Source organism: Trachemys scripta, chromosome 4, assembly GCF_013100865.1.
Source record: "Trachemys scripta elegans isolate TJP31775 chromosome 4, CAS_Tse_1.0, whole genome shotgun sequence".
In the NCBI taxonomy this organism is placed as follows: Eukaryota; Metazoa; Chordata; order Testudines; family Emydidae; genus Trachemys; species Trachemys scripta.
This window is the reverse complement of record NC_048301.1, coordinates 12,818,033-12,836,292: the sequence shown is the minus strand read 5'-3', so window position 1 is coordinate 12,836,292 and position 18,260 is coordinate 12,818,033. Positions and strand designations below refer to the sequence as shown.

At 47.3% G+C, this 18,260-nt stretch overlaps 1 pseudogene; it reads left to right on the top strand.

The window, feature by feature from the left end:
* Positions 1-297: 297 nt before the first annotated feature.
* LOC117877097 lies at positions 298-17,090 on the top strand (annotated as a pseudogene).
* The last annotated feature ends 1,170 nt before the right edge of the window (positions 17,091-18,260 follow it).

Genomic DNA, 18,260 nt, shown 5'->3' with positions numbered 1-18,260 from the left:
CTCCATGGCCTGCTCCCCACCCCCAGCACCATTTCAGCAGAAGGAGGTGGCATCCAGCCAGTCCGCTTCCTGCACTCTGACTCACTTTCTGAGAACTCAGCAAGGCAAAGTTTCACAGACTGCAGGCAAGCACTACACCAAGGGAGCTGGAGATTTTCTCTCCCCCTAAATGGTATCAAGAGCTTGCTGTCTGTGTCTGTGTGTGATCCCCAGGGAAACCATAGCTGCTGGGCGGGGCCCGTACTCCCTGGCTCTGGTGTATGGTAAGTTTACATTAGAGAGTTATGTGCAAATAGAGACCATTCCCCATCCTCCCTCACATTTGCCTGCAGAGTACCATGTGCACTGACAAAATCCACACCGGTTTGCTGGTGATCAGCTACGCCACCTACCTACTCTTGGGTGCGATCGTATTCTGGGCTCTGGAGAAGAATGCCGAGCTAGAACAGAAAAGGGCAGTAATCCAAATGAAGGAGGCGTTCCTGCAGAACTTTGCCCACCTCACTGTGGCAGATGTTGAGCAGTTTGTGAAGGTAAGGGATGCTGCGGCAGTGTGGGATGGTGGCCTCTCTAGCCTTCACGTGCAACCAACCTGGTTTTCACTTACATAGTGTTTTCTGTGCCACATGCAGGTAACGAGTGTTGTGTCTTTTTTTGTGCATCCATTGGGGAGATTTCATTTAACCACTGATGGGTGAATCCTAAGCCCAATGTACAGTCTGAGTAGACAGACCAGACACTGGGCAGCTGCTCCAGTCCCCAGAAGGATTGGGGCACCTGCATAACAGTGGCTTCTCTGACGCCATTCTTACATGGGCCTGTTCCCACACACTCCCGGGCACGCGGCCATGCACAAAAAGCTGGGCTCCCAGCCCCAGGCTGAATCCCTAAATTCTGCTGCTGCTGCTCCCCCCAAAATCTTTCACAGAAGCACCACACCGCATCACCAACTCACACAATTTTATCATGAATCCCGTGCCATTTCTTAATTCCCCAGCTCCTGGAGTCATGTGATTACATGAGCATCTCAGCTTTCATTTGAAATAAAAATGTAAATTTCTAGCCCTCCAGGCTTGGGAAGAAAAGCCAAAAAATGTGACCCCTTAAAGGTTCAAAAACAAGACGACAAATAAAAAACATCTTTGCCATTCCTGACTCTCGGGGACAGGGGAGCGAAGCCATGGTGTGAGATCATTCTGGTGCAATTTATTCCATCTTGTGTCTAGCCTCTGTCCAGTCTCATCTCTGGAATGTATCTAGGCTTGTGTCTGTATCAAATCAGTCATCGTGCAAGTTGTCCAGCCCTGCTTCCTCAGGTTGCTAAGGGCAGGCAGAGCTGGAGGAAGCTTTTGTTTAAGCTTTATCTTAAAATACGCACATCACTTAGCATTAGAACAGAGAAAGACCGAAGGTGTCAGAAAACTCATCTTTGAAAGTATCATGTGTGTGTTTGGTGCGTGGGGGGATATTCACAGAACCATAGAAATGTAGGGCTGGAGCTTTTTGGGACCTCAAGAGATCATCTCTAAGCTATCCCTCTGTGCTGAGGCAAGACCAACTAAATCTCTTAGACCATCCCTGCCAGGGGTTTGTCCAACCTGTTCTTCAAAAAAACCTCCAATGACAGGGATTCCACAGCCTCCATGGGAAGCCTATTCCAGTACTTAACCATCCTTATAGCTAGAAAGTTTTCCCTAATACCTAACCTAAAACTCCCTCGCTGCAGATTAATCCCATTCCTTCTTGTCCTACCTTCAGCGGACATGGAGAACAATTAATAACGGGATAGTACGACACATTTTGGGCTAGTCTCTGATTGCGATTACACCACTGTACATCTAGATACGTTTCACCTAAGTCAATGGCGTTCCTCTGGATTTACATAGGGGTAAAAAAGCAGAATCTGGCTCTTTGCCTTAAAATAATAGTTTTCTAAGTGGATATCATACAGAGCCCAATGTATCCCTGATTAAGCTCACGTATGTCAAAGTAGGAATTAATTTGAGTCTTTCTGTTGCTTTGTAGGGTAGGGGATTGCCACAATACGTTTGAAGAGTGGTGTCTATTGATTTGCATGAATACAGAGGCTACTGGCTTTCTGTTTGTATGGATGCCCTAAGAATAAAGTATATTATTGTTGTTACTTTATGACTAGGAGAACCTTTTCCTTCCTAAGTATTTCTGAATGAGCAAGAGATACAATTTCCATATTCTGCTCTCACATCCACGTCTGCACATAACTGAGTTCAGTGGGACTGCTTGGATAGAACAGTGCACAGAATTTAACAGTGGCCCTGAGTCTCCCTGATGATGCAATGGTTTTGTTTCATTCTGGTGGTGCACAGCAGCCATAAAGCTGGCTTAGTTCTCCTTCAGATTCTCTGTGCAAAATGGGAATCTCTAAATGATATAGGCCTAGCAGAACAGCTCTGCACTTCCTAGCATAGAATTGTGGCTGGATGAGAGGAGCAAGGCCAGAGAGTTTGCTCTGGCTCCTGGATTGCTGGAACTGCCCTTTTGGGCCACTGGCAGCAAGGCATAACTTAGAGCAGTTTTGAGGCTGCTCTAAGTTTCGCCAAGCAAGGCTTTGGAGCTGTGCTCCGGCTCCGCTCCAGCTCCAGGCAAAAACCTGCAGCTCCACTGCTCCGGAGCTGCTCCATACTCCAGCTCCAGGCTCCGCTCCAAAGCCCTGTTGCCAAGGGTTGAATTGGCCACAAGCTGGGGCCACGATCAGGGATCCACAAACATGGCATAAAGCTACCTTTATTTCTGGTCCTGCACTGGCAGCATCTCAGCTGGATGAGAAAATTGGGCTCAGTATATTTTTCATCTACCTGTGTTGTTTTGCATTGGCCCAGGATATTTTACAGGCCCAAAGTGAGGATTTCTCGTTACATGTTGTTTCGTTTGGAATGATTAGGTGTTTGAAAACCTGGCTGTACACTTAAAGGATTCACAGTGTTCAAATTTATCTTCACACAATAGAGTATGTTTGCAGGCAGATTATTTACAAAGAATAAGTACAATGTAAACCTGGGAGATCACATGAAAAAAAACTCATGTTCAGGAGAAATCCCATATGATAAATTCCCTCCCTTAATTTTTCTAGTGTAAAAGTCAACAAGGTTTCCAAGGCACTGGTGAGCCTTGAACCATAATGGGCATCACCCTATGGTTTTAACAATTGCTGTCTCCATTTCTTTTGGCAGACTAGCGACAGTCCCTAATGAGTACTGAACTGTTAGAATCTGGAAGGGAGGGAAAATATACAGCTAGCAGGGCATCGATTTTTTTCCCCTTTAACTTCCTAAAATAAAGTTAGAGAATGCCAAGGAATGATTCAGGTGTTGGGGAGTGTTCCTTACAGTTGCACCACGGAGAACCGTATTCCCAAACTGCCAGGGCCCAGCTACGGGACACCAGGAGGAAGAACCAGCCAAAGAGACCCAGGATGGAAAATAACAAGGCAGTAATGTAAAAATGCAGCAGGCTGAATTGCTTTAGCCTATACAAAAACAACAAGGACTCTGGTGGCACCTTAAAGACTAACAGATTTATTTGGGCATAAGCTTTCGTGAGTAAAAACCTCACTTCTTCGGAATGCCCAAATAAATCTGTTAGTCTTTAAGGTGCCACCAGACTCCTTGTTGTTTTTGTAGATACAGACTAACACGGCTACCCCCTGATACTTTTAGCCTATACAAGCCTTTTTCATGATTCTGCGTTTCTGATGCAAATAATTTAGGCTAAACACTATAATGCTAGGTCAGTGGCGGTAAACTTAGTTCTAAAAAGCCCAAGTGATCTCTCATAGGGCCCATTCCAGCTCCCATCTAAATGATCAGGTAAGCACATGGCACTATCTGAAATGCTGATTGGCTGCTGGTGAGCTGGTAGCCTTCTTGGAAGCAGGAGTGCTAGTAGGACTGGCAGCAGAGTTTGCCTATAACTTTGCGTAACATGTGATCTATGGATACTCACAGGAAAGCCGTGGCGGGCTGATTCCTCTGTTTTATCACAATGGACCGTGAGAATGGGGAGGTGTTCATATCAAACTTTGGTTTTGCTCGCAGAACCTGACTGACGCTGTGCAGAGAGGAGTATATCCAGTAGGAAACGAATCACAGTCTGAAGTCAGCAACTGGGATTTCAGTAACTCCTTCTTCTTTGTGGGTGCAGTGGTATCCACAATAGGTAGGTTTGGTGCTTTTTTCCCCCTCTGCCAAATATAGTTATTATTGCCCCGAATGACTGTGCTTCAGACAAATTCAGTCAGGAAATAAAGCATACGTTTTTTTGCGGATACAGACTAACACGGCTGCTACTCTGAAACCTGTTTTTAACAGTGAGAGTAATTAACCATTGGAACAATTTACCCAGGGTGGCGGTGGATTCTCCATCAGTGACAATTTTAAGATCAAAACTGGATGTTTTTCTAAAAGCTCTGCTCTAGGGCTTATTTGGGGGAAGTTCTCTGGGCTGTGCTATAGAAGCAGATGATCACGATAGATTATCATGGCCTTGGGAGCCATGGCTATGAATTTACTGCTTTTCCTGGGCCAGGATGAGAAGCAGCAACTGACTTGGCCATGAGGCCTTACAGCTGCACGATTCATCGTTCACAGTATTATTTTAGTTGGTAACGTGACAACAGCCTTTTACAGCTCAACCTCCCCTTCCCTCTCTATCTGTTCCTTTCTAGCCATAGAATCATCTGTTAAAACCTTGGCTCAGCCGCCAGTCATGGGTTGAAGATGGACTTGACTTTCCCTGGTTTTCATTCCTAGGTCAAACAAACTGTAAATCTTATCCAAGGCAGCTGCAAGGCAACAAAGAATGATAGGGAACAACTGAATGCAGCTGGGCTGTAGAAGGCCATTACTATAGTACATACTGCACCAGCATACCCGCAATTTTCACTGCTGCCAGGAGAAAAGATGGGGGAGGGACAAGGTGAATACCATCACGGCCAATTCCAGCACAGTGCTGTCCTTAAAGCTAACAGAAATTGAGGCTGCTGGACTTGGAGGCAAAAACCAAAGAGTGTCCGAAGTCGTGTGTGGCCTAGAGGTCTCCATCAACCTGGTAAAACCATCTCATGATCCAGGATATCACAGGCAGCAAGAGACAGAGGCCTGCTCAGTGCTTAACTAGGAAGTAGGGATGTAAAAGATTAAACGATTAACCAGGGGAAGCCTTTGGCTTACCGTTAACCAACCTTAACCATTAACCTGGCCGGAGGGGCTCCAGCCCCAGCCACACTGGGTTAGCAGGAGGGACCCCGGCCATGCCGGTCAGCTAGAGGGACTCCAGCACTGGCCACACTAGGCCAGCCAGCCAGTGGGACCCCAGCCTCAGCCAGGCCAGAGCGGCCCCAGCGTCAGCCAGCTGTAGGGACCCCAGCCCCAGCCCCAGCCGTGCTAGGCCAGCTGGAGTGACCTTGGTTAACAGTTAACCAGTTAAACAACATAATTGTAATAGTTTAACCAGTTTACTTTTTTAACCGATATTTACATCCTCACTAAGAAGGTGTTTGATCTGGATGAGAGAGGCCAAAAGTGCAGTGAGATGAAGACAAATAGCTCTGTCTCATCCAAACGGAGAATGCAACTACCATCTGGTAACGCAGGCAGAGATAGTGTAAGCTCCCATGGGCTAAAGGCCAGTGAACTCGGGCACTGTCTTATTTTCTTTCCACCCTAAATAGGACCATTGTATTATCAGGCCACGATTGACTTGTGCTGGGATGGCACCACTTCTCAGGAACACTGACACACTGAGGACATGAACAAAGCCTGGGACTATCCCTATATGACACACACCTTGCAGCAGCTGAATGGCTATGGGGGAGGGGACACGCGACAGTAAATTCTTAAGAGTTATGCAGCCATTGTCTCATTTTTCAGGTGTTGCTCCCCTTTAAAAAAACCTGATGGCAAATTTAAGCCTGGTGTAAATTCTTTATTTTTAAAGGCCTGCTCTACCCACCGAGTTCGTACTGGTATAACCATGTCAGGAAGGTGTGTGTGTGTTTTTTTTTTTAACAGATGTAGTTATAGCAGTACAAACCCTTGTGTGGATGCACTTATACTGGTATAACAATGCCTTTCACTTACAGAGCGTATTCCCCTTCCTGTATGGCCCTGCACCGCTGTAGCGTTTCTAGTGTAGACATACAGTTATATCAGCATGAAGGTGTCTACATTAGAGGGATTGTACCAGTTTAACTAAGCTGCTCAGGCCATAGCTCATTGGGTCCGAGTTAGCTGGGTTTTAACCATGGATACGTTTGTCCATTCGTCACCATTAGAATGTTGCTGCATTCTCGGTGACGTCAGTGGAACACCAGGAATACCTTTGATCCCAGGTGTCGCTCGCTTGTTTTTGTTAAATAGTGTGTGTTTATTCCCAGCAGCCCATTCCATTCCAGGCTACGGTTCATCACATCTCACAAGCTGAGCACAGTCAGTCCCTGTCCCTTTCTCCCAAGGAAAACCCACTGTGCTACAGAATGTGGGGCTGTACATTCAATAGGTGGCATGCTTCCCTCCGCTTCGTACTTGATCCAGTTCTTTAGTATGGTGCTATTGTAACCCACACACCACCTGGGTGTGGTGTTCTGTCCTGTCCCAGCTAGTGGATCTTTTGCAGAGGGATATTAGCCCCGGAGTCCTGACCAAATTCCACTTTCTGCCTATGTAATTGATCTCTGTGTTTTCAATTGGCTATAAGAGGTGGCTGCATTTCAGTGGTGGGTGAAGTGACACCTATAATGGCACATTTACAATCCCTTGGGATGAAGGGCATTCTTATAAGGTGATACTATATTATGTACAACTGTTAAAGAGTTGGCATTCCTGGAGCCATTAAAATAAGAGGGAAGTTGTGGGATTGCAAATTTTAGAGTCACTAAATTAAGAGAAGGCACAGGATTTTTCCATGTTTGATGCCAACTCCACATATTCCAAAGCTGTCAGTGGGTTTCTTAGTGCAGTGGTCCCTGAGGGAGAAGAAATTAGATGGGAGTTAAGATTCAGGAATGGGGCTTATCTGATCCTTGAGCAGCAAACAGTCCAAACTCCAGCCTTGACATCTTCCAGATCCCCTAACTTCTGGTTTCTTTCTTTCCATGTTGTATCTACTTGCATACTTGTAGCAGTGGATAATGTGTTTTTGTACATTGCTTTCAGATTATAATGTAGTTCAAATGAAGGCCAGGCTGGAGCCAAACACAGCACTCTCCGAACCCTAAAAATATGCAGAATGTATCATTTAATCAGTCTCTCTGCTTTGATTGGAAAGAGCGTGAGTCTGACTACGGAGCACTAGGAATGCTCGTGATGTGCTAAAGCTGTGTTGGCATAAAAGCAAGAAGTGCGACATGCATAAGCGCCAACTCCGTGAGTGCTCCGGGGCTGGAGCACCCACAGGGAAAAATTAGTGGGTGCTCTGCACCCACCGGCAGCCAAGCTCCCTGCCCCACTGAACACGCCGCGTCCCCGCTCCTCTGCCTACCTCCCAGCGTTTCCCACCGGGACACCACCAAACAGCTGTTTGGTGTTAGCATGCTCCGGGAGTGGGGGGGAGGAGCAGGAACGTGGTGCACTCAGGGGAGGAGGCAGGGAAGAGGCATGGCCGGGGTGGGGATTTGGGGGAAGGAGTTGAATAGGGGCAGGGAGGGGGTGGAGTTGGGGTGGGGACTTTGGGGAAGGGGTTGGAATGAGGGGGGAGGTGTGGGGCCTCATGGAAGGGGGGGAGTGAGGGCGGGGCTGGGGGGGGGGGGTCGAGCACCCATGGGAAGAAGGGGAAGTCGGCGCCTACGGGGACACGTCTGAATGTGTCTATATGTGCAACCAGATTAGAAGCTCAAGCTCTAAGGGGAAGCCTCACTGGAATGCTCCCTGTTGCCTTTTTGTCTTTCAATAGGCTATGGCACCCAGTGTCCTAAAACGGTTGCTGGCCAGATCTTCTGTGTTTTTTATGCTTCATTTGGAATCCCTTTGACTATCGTTTTCCTGCACCGGGTCAGTAAGATGCTTTCTCTGCTGTGTGAAAGGCTTGGGAGATGGCTGTATCAGAAGGGAATGAAAAAGGTAATCAGTTTCATTCTCTCAATGATTGTTTATATGCTGGCTTTAGGTTTTCTTCCAGATATATCTCAGTTACTTTCTATGTTACTTATGCACCCAAGCGGTGTTAGGTGCTGTACAAATGCATATGAAGAGAGAGTCCCTGCTCTAAAGATTTTATATAAAGAGATGAGACAAGGTTGTGGGGAAATAGACATATATGCAAAATATCTTCAACATTGTAGCAAGGTCGCTGACTCACTGGCACAGCGCCTCCTGCTGGTCAATCTGGGAATTAGCTCTTTCCAGCACTTGGAGTGCCTCCTGCTGGCCAGTGTCTCTCCTGCCTCAGGCCCATGTCTCTCACCTTGGGCTTCTGCCCACCACAGCACCCCCACACTCAGGTCTCCCCTCTGAGGGGAACCCCCAACCCCCTAAGCCCACCTTGCCTCAGTGGCTATTGCCAGTCATCATCTAGCCCCCTTTCCCTGGGGCAAACTGCAGTCTATAATGGCCACACATCATTGGCAAGGGGATCGGACCAGCTGCCTCTGCCTATTCCCGGGCTGCACCTCTGTAGCCCCAGTACCTGCTTGGGCCTTTACCAAGGCCTCAGCCTGGGGAGTTGCCAGGCTGGAACTCCCCAGCTCCTCTTGCCCTTTCCCCCAGCACTGCTCTGCTTCAGGTGCCCTGTGCTGCCAGGCACTTAGGTCCTTCCCACTCCAAGGCTGGAGTGAGACTCTCCCAGCTCCTCCCTGAGCCCTTCTTATACTGGCCCAGTCCGGCCCTGATTGGCCACCTCAAACCCACTCCTGATTGGCTCCCCGGGGCAGCCCTTTCCCAGGGCTGTTTTTAACCCCTTCCTGACCAGAGCAGGGTGACCACCCCGCTACACACACCTACAAGCTACCGAACCCCTCTCCTCCTGTATCCTAATGGCCTAAACTGCCTGCTGTCACACCACGAGCCAGCTGCCCACTCTCCAACGCTCCACGGGGTCAGAGACAAAGAACAAACAGCCCTCCAGAAGAAGGCCATTCTAGTCAATGTGTTGAAAGATGGGGATGGGTCCCTTGGAGTTGGAGGCAAGGGCTCTCAAGGCTGATTGTGCCCCAGAGGATAGGTCTACATTGCAGCCGGGCGCGAGCCTTCCACCCCAGGTAGACAGGCTTGTGCTGGCAGGGCTCACACTAGCTCACTAAAAAGAGCTGCATGGAGGTTGTGGCACTGGTGGAGGTGCAGGCTAGCCGCCCGGGCTCAAGCCTGCCCTACCCCCTGAGTCAGAGCTCAGGTGGCCAGCCCAGTGATTTTAGCATGTTAGCGCAAGCTCCGCTACCACAAGGGGGCACGATCCCAGCTGCAGTGTAGACATACGCAGAGTCTCTAGCAGCTCCTAATACTCTCCCCACTGCTTTTGAGGTGGTGGGAGTTATTCTTCTGGGGCTGCTGAGTAATCTGAGTTCTCCCATAAAAAGCAGTATCAGCGCTAAAGCCATTTCCTTTCATCCTTCAAACAGGTAAATCTCCCTCCCCAGGCCTGCCAAAATTCCATAGGCGTGGAATGGAAGGATTGCACCAACAAGGGATCTGGGGTGTATACAGCTCACCCAGCCCTCTCCAGCGTGGGTACCATGGTTGTCCAGTTTCCTTTCCTTTAACCCAATTTCTACTTGTAAATTTCATACCTACCAAAAAAAAAAAAAAAGAGACAGATTTGCAAATTTGACACCATCAGCTCAGGATTAAACAAAGACTGTGAATGGCTATCCAACTACAAAAGCAGTTTCTCCTCCCTTGGTGTTCACACCTCAGCTGCTAGAAGAGGGCCTCATCCTCCCTGATTGAAATAACCTCATTATCTCCAGACTGATCCTTACCTGCATATTTATACCTGCCCCTGGAAATTTCCACCACATGCATCTGACGAAGTGGGTATTCATCCACGAAAGCTTATGCTCTAATACGTCTGTTAGTCTATAAGGTGCCACAGGACTCTTTCTCGCTTTAAAAAAAAAAAAAAGAGAGAAATTTTAGCATATACCAAACCCTTGCCCCAGGCAGGCCCCCCATTCTTGACTGCAAGGAGAAGGGTAAGATGCAGGAGCTGCTGCGCTGTCTCTCCACCACTGGAAATTCCCCCAGCCTCGGGGTGCTCCTCCAATGGAAAGCCAGCTCCGCACAGTCCAGGGTCTGGGCCTTAGTGACAGTTATTTGGACTGGTTGGAAATTTTCCATGGAAAATTTACATTTTTTTGGTCAAACAACTGAACACCCAGAATCCAACTAAATCTGAAATATTTTGGCTGAAAATAAACATTTTGATTCTAAAAAAGGCAGCAAGGTGCCTCATGGGAGTTGTAGTTCAAGTGTTTCATGCTCTCATTCATCTCTGGGGCTGGACTTCATCTCCCATGATGCATCGTGGCTATGTGATGGCTATAATAGGTGACCTCTCCTCACCAAGGAGTGAGGCTATGGTGCCTCATGGGAAATATAGTCCTTTTGTGTGGCTGTGTCAACCTTTAACTCCTGCAGGCCTGGGAGGAGTTCCTGTCCAGCTATTCATCCAAAATACTCATGTTGTGTAGGATTTCCTCATGTGTCCAAGTGGACTGCAATTTCTGTTGGTTTATTTTTCAGAAGAAGATCAAGTTTCTGACCCTTCTCTTCTTCCTGGTGATGGGCATTCTAGTGTTCCTGTGTCTGCCATCACTTGTCTTCCAGGTTGTGGAGGGCTGGTCCTACAGTGAAGGAATTTATTTTGCATTTATCACCCTGAGCACCATTGGCTTTGGAGATTACGTAGTAGGTAAGGATAATAGTACTTCTCTCTGAATTAAAAGATGGTAGAATTACCACTGTAGTGACTAAAAGGAGATAGAATCATAGAATATCAGGGTTGGAAGGGACCTCAGGAGGTCATCTAGTCTAACCCCCTGCTCAAAGCAGGACCAATCCCCAGACAGATTTTTACCCCAGTTCCCTAAATGGCCCCCTCAAGGATTGAACTCACAACCCTAGCTTTAGCAAGCCAATGCTCAAACCACTGAACTATCCGGGAGAAAGCGCAAGTGAACGTACACTAGGAAGCAATGCTGCATTCAATGGTCTTTCCCAGCTCTAGCTTTTGTAATTCTCGGAGGAATGATCAGTTTCCTGGGGGCAGCCCAGAACGGCTCAGAGTACCCAAATGCCTAGACACTATGAAACATGGTGCTTTATACATAGAACAAAAAGATGCAATGGTTTGAGGGGCAGGAAGTTGGGAAGTAAGAGAGGAGACTTGGAGGTGTCCCAACTACAAAATCTCACGTGTGTATCTGATTCTTGTGTTTTATTCAGTGAAGAAATAATCAGGGCTTGTTTTAAAATACCTAATTTTTAAGCAATGTTCTTCACAGCTTCAGTCTTTGATGAAGAGTGAGCAGAAAACTTACCCTGGGGGTAGAGACCTATACCTCCACTATCATGACTCCCCATAGAAATTAACTCCCGTGATCCCCTATGCGTCATTAGACGCTCCTGGACATCACACATGTGGGAGTTCAAAAGTTCTCCTGAAGTTAAACCCTATAAAACACAGCCTAGCTAAGCAAAATCATTCTAAAACACCTTCAGGTATTTCTCACCAAAATATCCTCTCTCCATTTGCTTTTGGAATGAACCCCTAGAGAGACCCCGCACAAGAGAACTCCAGAGTCCAAACCACTGTCAGCAGAAATGATCAAATCTTGTCAAAGTGAACAGATTCCTCCACAGTGCGTGTCCTGGTAACATGCTGGCAACCAGAATTTCCTCTCCACAGAGAAATGACAAGGAAACAGCATTTGCATTGGTTCTAGAAGATCAGTGGCTTAAGTGCAGTGAGTTTGGAGGTCTTGCTCCAGTTGTCAGTGGACAGGCCATTCACAGCACAAAAAGATCACCTCTGCCGGTATGCTTAAATTCAGCAGAGAGGCCAAGAACGGAACGGCATGGAGACTGGCTATCTTTCCTTCTCACCCATTGTGAGGACTTCCTCCAGGTCAGGGCTAAGGTGTGTTGGCAGAATGGTGTGGGGAAACTTGCACTGACATTGCCTGTATTCTACCTCTTTTGTGAGTAAATAAACTCCTGTCTCTGGGGCTGACAATCCAGCTTCTTTCACAAGCCCCTAATTTCCCCCCGTCCCCCAAAAGAGAGGGAGAGGAAGAGACAGAGAATTCTGATTGGAACATCAAAGTCAGTGTGAGGTTGAGAATATTCTGAACCTCACAAGATAAAGGGCTAAGAGACAGAGGCAGCAACGGAACTAACTGTGACATCTGCCCCGGTCCAAATGAAATGGGTACTTTAAAATAACTGGAGCAAATTACGGCCAGAAGAACAACATCTAGGGTTGCCAGGCATTTGGTTTTTGACCGGAAAGCCCAGTCGAAAATGGACCCTGGTGGCTCCGGTTGGCACAGCTGACTGGACTGTTAAAAGTCCGGTCGGCAGCACAGCGGGGGCCCAGGGCTAAGGCAGGCTCCCTCCCTGCCCTGGCTCTATGCAGCTCCTGGAAATGGCCGCCACGTCTCTGCGGCCCCTAGGCGCAGGTTGGCTCCATGCGCTGTCCCGACCTCAAGTGCTGACTCCGCAGCTCCCATTGGTTGTGGGAGCTGTGGGAGCTGTGCCTGTGGGCGTGAGGGCAGTACACGGAACCTCCCTGGCTGCCCATGCAACTAGGGGCCGCAGAGACCATTCCCACACCCCAACCCTCTGTCCCAGCCCTGAGCCTCCTCCCACACCCAAACCCCCTCTCAGAGCCTGTACCCTATACCCTCCCACCCCACCCCCCTGCCCCACCCCTAATCCTCATCCTGCATTCCAAACCCCTCATCTCTGGCCCTACCCCAGAGCCTGCACCCCCAGTTGGAGCCCTCAACCCACCCTGCACCCCAACCCCAGCCCAGAGTCCCCTCCCACACCCAAACTCCCTCCCAGAGCTTGCACCCCCCACCCCCAACCCTGGCCCTGAGTCTCCTCCTATACCCCAAACCCTCATCTCCAGCTCCATCCCAGAGCCCACATGCCCAGCTGGAGCCCTCACCCCACCCTGCACCCCAACCCCCTGCCCCAGCCCTGAGCCCTCTCCCACACCCTGAACCCCTCATTTCTGGCCCCACCCTAGAGCCTGCATCCCCAGCCGGAGCCCTTATGCCCTCCCCCACCCCAACCCCCTGCCCCAGCCCAGCGCCCCCTTGTGCACCCCAAACCCTTCTTACCCATGAAAGCTTATGCTCCCAATACTTCTGTTAGTCTTAAAGGTGCCACAGGACCCAGTGTTCTTGGTGTTATTTTTAGACAATGAATGGATTCGCACTACTTTAAAATGGCCAGATGTGAAATAGCCAATTGGAAAATAATTTGCTTGAGCTCATTTGCATGCAGCAATCTTACTGGGTAGAAAGCATTATGCAACTGTTATATCACAGCAGCAAGATAATGCCTTCTCTGTGAGGGGAGATAGGCCATAAATAAGTTGCCTAGTGCGTGAGTTTGGATCACATTCGTTCATTTAAAATCTTACCCGGGAAGTATCACCTATATAAAATTCCCCCTATGCAGAGGGCCACATTTAGGTCAAAGCACCACCTAAGCCAAATGTTGAGCAATAAAGTGGTGCATAGGTCTTACGCTGGCTTGCCACATAGTGGGATTTTATACCTCTTGAGCTACACAACTGCCTTGGAGCAGCGATTCCAATTTGTTTTGTTAATACAGTCCACAGCCCAAGTCCTGTCCCCGGCTCACTTCCTGAGTTACTGGGCCCACCGAGGAAAGAGAGTCTTCCCAGCCTTACAGCTGCTCTTACAGCTCCTATGCCAACTTCTCTACATCCAGAAAACAAGGGAAATGGCTGTTAGATCTGTGGCCCCATAGATACACCTCCCTGGCCCATTTCTCTCCCATCTACAAAATCTCTGCGGGCTTGGGCAGAAGAAACCTGCACAGAGCTCTATGGTTTCCAGCTGATGCAGAATCCTGCCCAGGTTCCCTTCATCCTGCCCCTCCCCAGTTTCATGAAGGTTAGGGCTCCTCCACACCCATACAGGCCTCCACTCCAGGGGCTACTCGTACTCTCTTCATTCCACCCACACGGGATTATCCATGACAAATGATCCTCAATGTAAATCCCAATACTCAGAGCTACACTTCCCTTCTAAATAACGTTTTCAGGCAGCCGTCAGGGCCATAACTGAAAAGCTACTTAGGACCTGGGACAAGAACAGAAAGGCAGATGTTTGCACGTTTCTCCTGTTTTCTTTGTCACATGTCTGCGGGGCCATATTTGTCCCAGAGAAAAGATAAATAGATATTGCGACAGGCCTCCCAGGGTGCAACCTGGAACTGGGGTACTGCTGAACCATCTGTCTTGCCAATCTGGGTTCCCTCTCACACGTTGACCTTGTGACAAGCTGCAAAGCCCTCCAGGGTGCAACCTGGAACTGGGGTACCATTTTGCCCTCTGAACTCTCCAGCCTGGGCTGTCTCTCACAATGCCTGACTAGTGACAAGCAGCAAACCCCTCCAGGCACTGTTATCACTCAGCACAACAGCATGTGGAGCCCCACACCCAGCTAGATTGAATGAATGCTCCCAGAGCCATTCATTAACTAACAAGAGAGAGGCTTCAGCCAAAATACCCCCAGCTCCCCAGCCTAGGACCCTGGAGCTGTACCATCCTGCCCTGGTTAGAAGCCTGACCAGTATGGATTTATTACCCAGTCTCCCATTTCTACAAAGGAAAGTGGATGTGCACCGACTCTCATTCCCGAGTTAAGCTTTTCCCCCCAAGCATGTCACTCAAACCACACTGTTTTAGGTAAAATATAAAACAGATTTATTAACTACAGAAAGATAGATTTTAAGTGATAGCAAACAGATCAAAGTAGATTACCTAGCAAATAAACAGAAACTCAATCTAAGCCTAATATATTAGATAGGATTTGAAATAAGCAGTGTCTCACCCTGTTAGATAGTATAAACAGTCCACAGTCCTCATACACAGACAGACTTCCTTCTTTCCTGTCTGGGACCAGCACTTCCCCCAGCTCAGTCTTTTTCCTCAGGTGTTTCCAAGTGTTCTCTTGTGTAGAAAGCGAAGCAAATTGGTGATGTCACATCCCCCTTTTATAGCTTCTTCCATATGGTGGGAACCACTTTGTTCCATGCCAAGTTCCCAGTCTAGTTTGTGGAAAAATACAGGTACCAAAATGGAGTCCAGGATCACGTGATCTAGTCAAATGCCCGTGCAGGCTTCGGTGAGTCATGGTAGCTATTATCCATAGGCTGACTGAAGCGTCCCCAGGACAGTTCATCAGGCGAAGATAAGCTTTCCCCATTGCCTTTGTTGATGGGCCATTCAACTTGAATAGGCCATTCACAGTGTGCTGGCAGACTGTATGTAAAGCTTTGTGTGGGTTACCCAAGTGCAAGCACATTGGAAATACAAATACATAGTCAATATTGATAACTGCAGATACAAAAATGATACATTCATACAAATAGGATAATCATATTCAGCAAACCATAACTTCCCTATAGACACCTCACATGACATATCTTGTACAAGATGCATCAGTTATATAATAATCATATCACTATGGTGAATATGGGGTGCAGAGTGTCACAGATACTCAAACCCCGACCCAAATCCACCCCCTTTAATTTTGCTACAAAAATGTAGCAAAACAGCAGAGTTTTGTGTGCCACGGTTTTGGATTCACACAATGTAAACTGCACACAGTGCAGTTATACTTAGCGTCGAGGCCTGTTATTCTGAAGATTCCATGCTGATGTTTCGACCTTACGCGTTAGCCAAGCAGAAGTTTACATTTCAGTGAGCCGCCTTGGCTGCATTGTACTATTAAGGTTACATGTGACTAAATAGAGTGGGAACAAAGCTTCACTTGTTGGAGGATTGCTTATGTCTGAGTAGCCAAACTAAATGACCTGTGTAGAACAGCAGGTGGCGAACTCGCAGTGATGTTAAAAGGTTTGGACTGCGTGAAATACACATCAATCCAGTGGTTTCAAATCCGGAAAGTTGTGCCTTCGGTTTTCGGTACGTGGCAGAGAGTTTTCATCAGTTGCTTTCAACGCATTTCATTCTTTTTTAATGGAGTAGGCCCTGCAGCCTGTAGGAAGTAACGTATGAATTGTAGGTTTCTCCTATACATGCAAGGTTGTCTGCTGTTTGTGACAGCTATTTATTAGCTCACAATCACCCTTTGCTAGGTAAGTCTATGAAGGTGGTATACGTTGGTAGACATGGTACATTTCAGCTACACTCCTCCATTGTACTCTGTCCTTGTGCTTGCTACTAAAACATGTCCTGGATCATCTTAATACTAATATAATATGGTTATATCGTTGTATATCACTACAAATTATTGGGTTTGCCTGTGTTAGCTCCCACACCCCATTCGAATAAAGCATTTCTCCAGTGGAAAATGTAACCTAGTTGCATTCCCTTTGGAAAGATGAAGCAACACACTACATGTTAGTGTCCTTTTCAAAGTATTCAACGTGAAATATTCTGACCAACACGCTAGCTCAACCAATTGTACTCAGGCAAATTGAATTCAATTTCTTAATTGATTCTCCTTTATTTTTTCTCCTTGTATTCAGGTAAACAGCCTGACAAGAATTATCCTTCCTATTACCGATCTTTGGTGGCCATTTGGATTATCTTTGGCCTGGCCTGGATTGCTCTTCTGTTTAATTTATTGACAACGTTATTGGAAGACACTGAAAAAAAAATTGCCCAGGATCTTCACAAAAGGGGAAAGGCAGGTAAAGACAATGAGGAAAACCGGAAAAGATATCATCCCGTTGGATTTGTTTCTGCAGAAGAACCATCATTACTGGGTTCTGGAGGAGATGCACAGAAGACAGTGTCTCTAGCAGCACATCTTGGAGATGCAAAACAAATGGAAACTATTTTTTCCTTATAGAAAAATATTATAATAACCCACTGGGATCAGAGTTGTTTATTGCAGATTACACTGTTTCAGTATTGTAAGAACTAGACCGAGAGGGGAAAGTCCTTTGGAAATATTATTTCTCTCGCATCCCACACGGAGATGTGACTTTCAAAGGCAATACAAACCAGGGGTAACAGTGATGATAAAATTGCTCTCCCAGCTGTTTTATCTGCAGCAGACCCATGATGACATGATTTACATCATGGTTCCCTCCCCCAACACACAGTTTGCAAAGTTCTGCCTGTCCCAAGTGTCAAACATTCTCTAGCGTCTTTGAATCACTGCTAGCTGATGTAGCGCCTTTGGATAAAGATCACAAATGGCTCGATTTCAGTGGCTGCCAGGTATGAACCAAAATGCCATAACGAGCTGGCTGGCTTTAAAAAATGAGTGACAAGATCGAAAGTCACATAAGGAGCAAATCACTGGGGTAAGAGAACGTGATATGAGCAGGATTAGAAAAGGTGTTGGTCCTGTTTGAAAATGGATTATTCTACCTGTCTGAGGCAAAGCTGGGTGCAGTTCCTCCTCCCGGCCCTTTAGGAAGGCTTTACAGTTCTGGCTTATTGAGTACATCACCACTGATTTGATTCAGTTTCTTACTGTAAAAGGAAGTGGGCGGCTTTTCATGAGGAAATGCTGCTGTTTGAAATGGAGGCGTTGTCAAGCACCATGCATGCTGGATGGGCCTACCTGACTTGTTTAGGTTCTGCAGAACCTAAACTTCAATTTCAAAACATTGGCATTTCCGCCCCTCCTGGTTGCCAGGAGAACCTTCCAAATTTGATCTGAGTCTATAGGATGCAGCCTGGTCTTCTTAAGCCTGCAAGATAACAGTGAAAACACTGGCTTGGTGGAGTCTGGACTCCCTAACCTGCCCTCATTGAGAAGAGCCACCAGACTGATTAGAAGGCCTGTCTTCCAGTTCTTTAATGATTGAGCTCCTTGAGTCTATCGGCTTAGCTTAACAAAGAGAATTATTAAGGGATGGTGATCACAGTCCATAAGTATTGATAAGGGGCATGGGAATTTGATAACAGAGGGCTCTTCAATCTAGCAGACAAAGGTATAACAAGATCCAATGGCTTAAAGTTGAAGCTAGACAAATTCAGACTAGAAATAGGGGGCCATTCCCCTCTGAGGAGTGTTACCATGTTGTGGTGGAGGGGCTTGCATGTTC